This window comes from Polypterus senegalus, chromosome 10, assembly GCF_016835505.1.
Source record: "Polypterus senegalus isolate Bchr_013 chromosome 10, ASM1683550v1, whole genome shotgun sequence".
In the NCBI taxonomy this organism is placed as follows: domain Eukaryota; kingdom Metazoa; phylum Chordata; class Cladistia; order Polypteriformes; family Polypteridae; genus Polypterus; species Polypterus senegalus.
This window is the reverse complement of record NC_053163.1, coordinates 10,938,338-10,944,266: the sequence shown is the minus strand read 5'-3', so window position 1 is coordinate 10,944,266 and position 5,929 is coordinate 10,938,338. Positions and strand designations below refer to the sequence as shown.

Below are 5,929 nucleotides of genomic sequence, written 5' to 3'. Positions count from 1 at the left end.
GGCCACAACTTTATTAAGAATAAGAATAACATCAAGAGACCTAGTAATGGAAAAGGACCAAGATATTACAGTAAAAATACAATAAAGAAACAAAAGAGGCACAGCAATGCAAAACATCCGAGGTTTAAGATCAAAGAATGGCAATCTGCACTAAACTTTACTAACTCAGGTGGCTGGTCTGTTAGCGGCATACCTGCATATTTGGGGGTCCCACCTCCTTGGGTTTAACATAAAGAGGAATGAGTTGTAAATGAATTAAAACAAAACAATTATGATACTCTAGGTAAATCAATACAAAATTATTAACAATAATGATAGCTAATGAAATTTAATTAAATACAGAAAGAATAGCAACACAAAAACATTTTATTAGGAAAAAGAAAATAAATAATTAACAATAAAAAAAGCCTGAAATTGAGCCCCAGCAAAATAATCACTCAAGGATGTCTTTACAATGCATTAAATGGAAACAATTCATTTTGCAGGCCTGTAACTACTTAGATTATAAAAAAAAAAAAAAACTAATATGAAAGAATCACAAAACCACCAAAGGAAAAAAATGAAATATGGCTTGTTAAAAAATGCAATCACATAGCAAAACAAAAATAATACAAACATTTTTAAAACTGTAGAATAGAGGTTTGCACTTTATCTGGAGGCACACTTGACAGTTGTGGCTAATGTCTTATCATCAGAGCCAAAACCAAATTATGAGCGACGCAGAGAGCATGCAGAGCATATACAGACATCATGAAACAGAAAGTATGCAGAGCTACTTCAGGCGGTCGTGTGCTCGTCTTCTATTAGCAACTCTTAAGCGTAGACATTCAGAGACACACGCGCCTCACTTCTTTGTTCAGAATCTGAGTCGACATCACACTGACTTTTACATCTCTACACCCAACTTTTCAGCCTAACACCGAATTGAAGATGAACATGCCATGGACAATCTGTATGACTGTGATTGGTAATTGTTTTATTCTTTTTCATGACAAAAAACACATTTGTCATTGTAGTAATTATAGATTTAATCTAATTTTTCTTTTACAGTGGCAACAATTCATCTGGTTCCAGCAGGTAAGCATTTTCACCTCACCAGAAAACCAATAATGAGCAATATATACACTTGAACAAAACTGTTCTTTCTAAAGATAAAATAATTAGTAAAGTAGGTGGAGGATATTTTAATCTTTAAAAATGAATATTGAATTTTTAAGTTCAGATGAACGGTGAATAATATTTGAAAATATGCTTAAATATTTTTTTCTCCTTACAAATATAAAATAAAAAAATAATGAAACTACCGTATATGTTCCAAGAAACGCTGAGTCTCTTATTGTCGCCGGTCTCTAATAAGCGCCGGGCTTCAGAGGGGACACGACCAAATAGTAGCCGGTCTTTAACAGTAGCCGGGTCTTTGATACTTGCCTACTAGCGTACATTGTAAGCGTCTGTATCTTTGCGTGTGTAATACATGTGCATGTCAGCACGTTGCATATATAAGAAATACGGATATACCGGTTTCTAAAAAAGCTTCATTTTCGTGCCGGGTTGACCAAAATACGGACAAACCTGGAAGAAGAGGAAGACGATAGTGAATTGGACAACAATGAAGCCATCATTGCGGATTCGGATGACTAATAGCAGCGAAAGGTACAGAAAGACATTGACATTTATCTTTAACAGTCTTATGCAGCATGTGAAATTCAAATAAAGTAGCTGTTTGTAATATTAGCTGATATTTTTGTGTACCTACATGTACCGACATGCACGAAAAAAATATTGCGTTCTGAAGGTTTTTATTAATAATGACCGGTCTCTAATAGCAGCCGGTCTCTATTGTGTGCCGGGAGCCGAGGCTAGTTTTTTAAATTAACGCCGGGGGCCACTATTGGAGCATATACGGTAAATGCACTATACAGTATATGAAGAAGTATATTTGGACACATTATACTATAAGCTCATTTTATATTTACATTATAGGTACATAAAATTATGTGTAAACATTTTGGAAAAATTAAAAAAAATTATTCAAATTTAATTTCTGCTTATTCTGAGTAAGCGCACCCTCACTTGTGAGTTTAATGCAAAATAACTTTAAAAAGTTACAAACAAAAAACTTAATGTTGAGAAACATTGTTTGATAAATATACAAAGATTTACACAATGTAACATTAGGGTTTGTACATCTTTGTTTATTTTATATTTGGAAAGGATTTGGAACATATATATATATAAAGTTCTTCTTAATAAGTGTCAATTTCATTCCAATTTTCACTTAACCTATAAACACACTTACAGACACACCGACACATGTAGATAATTCAGGGTTGCAGGGGACAAGACCCCACGCTGGCAGTATTTTGTGCAAACCAACATGCAAACACTGGACTGAACACAAGGCCATCACAGGACAAGCATCCACACTCTCACTTCTAGAGTCCATTTGCAACTGTCAGTTAACTTCACGGTCTAGCGATGGAGGAGAAGAACTGAAATATCGTGAGGAGAAACCATGCAGGCACAGAGAGGATGTGCAGACTGCCGACGGACAAAGGGTTCAGGCTGGGCTTCATATCAGGATGACTGTGTACACATACACCAAATACACATACGGTATATAAAGCATCACTGATATGTTTGAAAAGCTACAAATGAATTTCATGATTTCATGGATGTTTTAAAAAAAATAATCACTGATTTTTTAGAGTAAACATTCTGATTTTGAAATCAGAAATGACATTTTGAGATTATATATATAAAATTAAAAAATTATAAAAAAATATATACACTCTATATACATTGTGTTATACATGTTATAACATATGCTATTTCTGATTTCAAAATATAAATTATATTTAAACAAAAAAATCAGTGGTCACTTTTATTATATGTACAATATTACAAAACTGAGCTCTAACTCTTCAAACATACAAGTGATACTTTGTTTCTGCTATGAAAAAATAAAGTACATATCTGTACATCTAAAATACTGACATGATTCAAATGGTTAAAGTAAATAGTTTTTAAAGCTTTTCACAAAACAGCAGCTATTAGATTATGAATTACTAGAAAGTCCAAGAATTTTAGCTGTTCAAATTCACTAATCTGAAAACTTATTACTAATGAAAAATGGAAACTTGTGGACTTATCTTACAACGCCTATCATTAATGTGTCCTACCACAGCAGCACCAGGAAAAGATGAATCCAGCATGTTGTGGTTTTAAACAAATAAATTAAATTTATCAATTTAGTGTACAGTTATTGTTTTTCTATGCTAGTCTAATAAAGCAAACCTGTTTAAATACTTATATTTCAGAAAAATAAATATATTTTAAACTTATTGTGTTTACAGGACGTCTCCCTGGGTCTTTTTAAACTCTACTATATATATACAAAATTTAACACCATATGTTCAGCTTTATAAATGCACTCCGTCTACAACATATCTGATTATGTATAAAACTTTACTTGTATAAAAACAGAATGTGACAAATATTCCCTCGTAAATTTAAAAACCAAATGTAAAAAATTCACAAACTGTTTAATAGACAAACATTGAATTTTATAAATAATAGTACAAAATGCCGTAGATAGACATTTATATAGACAAGAAAAGCACTAAATGACAAAGTGAAACAGAAAAAAAAGAAAGCACTGTATGATTAGATAGGTAGATAGGAAAGGCAATATATGATGGGTACAGTAGATAGACACTTGAGGCACAATATAATAGACAGATAGATAGATAGATAGATAAGGCACTATATAATAGATAGATAGACAGATAGATAAGGCACTATATAATAGATAGATAGATAGATAGATAGATAGATAGATAGATAGATAGATAGATAGATAGATAGATATGAAAGGCACTATATAATAGATAGATAGATAGATAGATAGATAGATAGATAGATATGAAAGGCACTATATAATAGATTAATAGATAGATAGATAGATAGATAAGGCACTATATAATAGATAGATAGATAGATATGAAAGGCACTATATAATAGATAGATAGATAGATAGATAGATAGATAGATAGATACTTTAGCCTGTAATGTTCTCCTCCTTCACCTGGTGCTGGTTGCCCTTCATTTAGTGAGATGTTGCTGACGTCTGTCCTGGACCAACTGTGACTGTGACCTCCATTAAGCAGATTTGATAACACAACAGATCGACATTAATGTCGTAGTTTTGAAGTTTCTCGTCTGTTAATAGTTTCTGTAACTCTACACTGTTTGTCATATGAAGTTTCCCATAGAAAGCGCACTTTTAGGTTCTGCACTACTTTTACTTTTACATTTTAATTTTAAATACCATCTCATCTCAATGCTCTTCTAGTGTATTGCAGGTGAAAAACGTTACATCAAATGTGATCTTGACATAAATCAAGATGTGAGAGAGAAAACCACATGTATTATACTATATTGTTCCTAAAAGATATTGTGCAAAGCAACATGAAAACTAATTTTATTTGTTGATTTCTCATGAACACAAAAATTCAACAGACACTGATGAAGGTTTAGTATATAATGGTAAGCTGTTTGCAGATGCACTTAGCATACAAATCTGCAGTGTTGGCTGTAATAATGTTTGGGGGTAATTGCTTGAATTATTGTTAAAACAAATACAACTGGAACTGATATAATGTTCATAAATAGTTTTTTTTTTTTTTTTTCACTGAACACTTTGTCCACATCGTCCATTTTTCACATTTTGACAGAACAGCTCTTTCCAGCAAAAGTCCTGACTGACCAGGAAATGGTAGCCGAATGGTCTAAGTTAACTTTGGGATGTCTGGTGGCCTCAAATCACTGGGAACAGACTCAAGTAGGCTCCTTCTTTTTATTTCATAATGGAAAGAAAGTTAAGAGTGAGACCATTTTAAGTGGTAAAAGAACTGCTATTTTTATGCTGGAGCCCATCGTAGCAGAACAAGCTGGGAGATACGAGTGTGCTTATGGGACGAAGAGTCCAGACAGACTGGGAGACTTTCAGACTAATAGTTCAGTCAGCATCAGAGTCAAAGGTAAGACAAGTTTATATAAAGACATTAATCAAACCTTACTTGGTATCTTTGTAGTACAACAGATGAATGGTGGTGCAAAATTCTTATTTCATCACATGAAATTTTATAGACTGCTTCTCATATATTAGCTCATAAGTTAATAGTAAATGTGCGCTGCATGAATCATAAGGAAGGTCATCAGGTTCTGCCTCCACATGTCATGAACTCTCAATATTTTATAAGTATGCAGTATACGATATATTGGAGTAAGGCTCTGCATTGTCTTCATGGACAGACTGATTATGTGTGGTTGAGTATATTAGGATTAAACAACTTTTATATAGGAATTGGATAAAGCAGATACAGATAATAAATGAACAAAGAAGATTAATTGATGAGGAGCACCCAAATTTATTTAGTTTGAGGTAGTCATTTAAATCCGAACCTCTGTTTTCCCTCATATTCATTTTACAAATCTACTAATTCAGTTCTGGTATTTGGGTACCAAAGTCTATGCCCACAGAAACCCCCTCTGGGTGTGGTGCCAGATATTAAAGCCCATTCAGTAATGGTGTGAGTTTGTAAATCCCACAAGATTGTAAGCCAGTCTCTCCTGGAGCTGTGAGGTAGTCTAGCATGTTGTTCTTAGAGTCCCTCTGGTATTGTAATGTTGTTCTGGTAACATGGAGACCAAAACTGCACACTTTATTGCAAGTGTAGCCTTATATATCCTGGTTGGGTTTGTTATAATATTTATATTTTTTTGAGCTTCTGTAAAGTCTCAGTTTCCCCTTGGGGACAGAATACTATCTATGTAAACTTGTGATCCTGCCAACTATACTATAATTATCTATCTATCTATCTATCTATCTATCTATCTATCTATCTATCTATCTATCTATCTATCT

The 5,929-nt window shown here is 33.2% G+C and overlaps 1 long non-coding RNA gene across 1 annotated transcript; it reads left to right on the top strand.

Annotated features, from left to right (window-relative positions):
• The first annotated feature begins 796 nt into the window (after positions 1–796).
• LOC120536553 lies at positions 797–4,819 on the top strand. Its single transcript, XR_005635146.1, has 3 exons — positions 797–967; positions 1,051–1,077; positions 4,737–4,819. It is a non-coding gene; the product is annotated as an uncharacterized LOC120536553 (long non-coding RNA).
• The last annotated feature ends 1,110 nt before the right edge of the window (positions 4,820–5,929 follow it).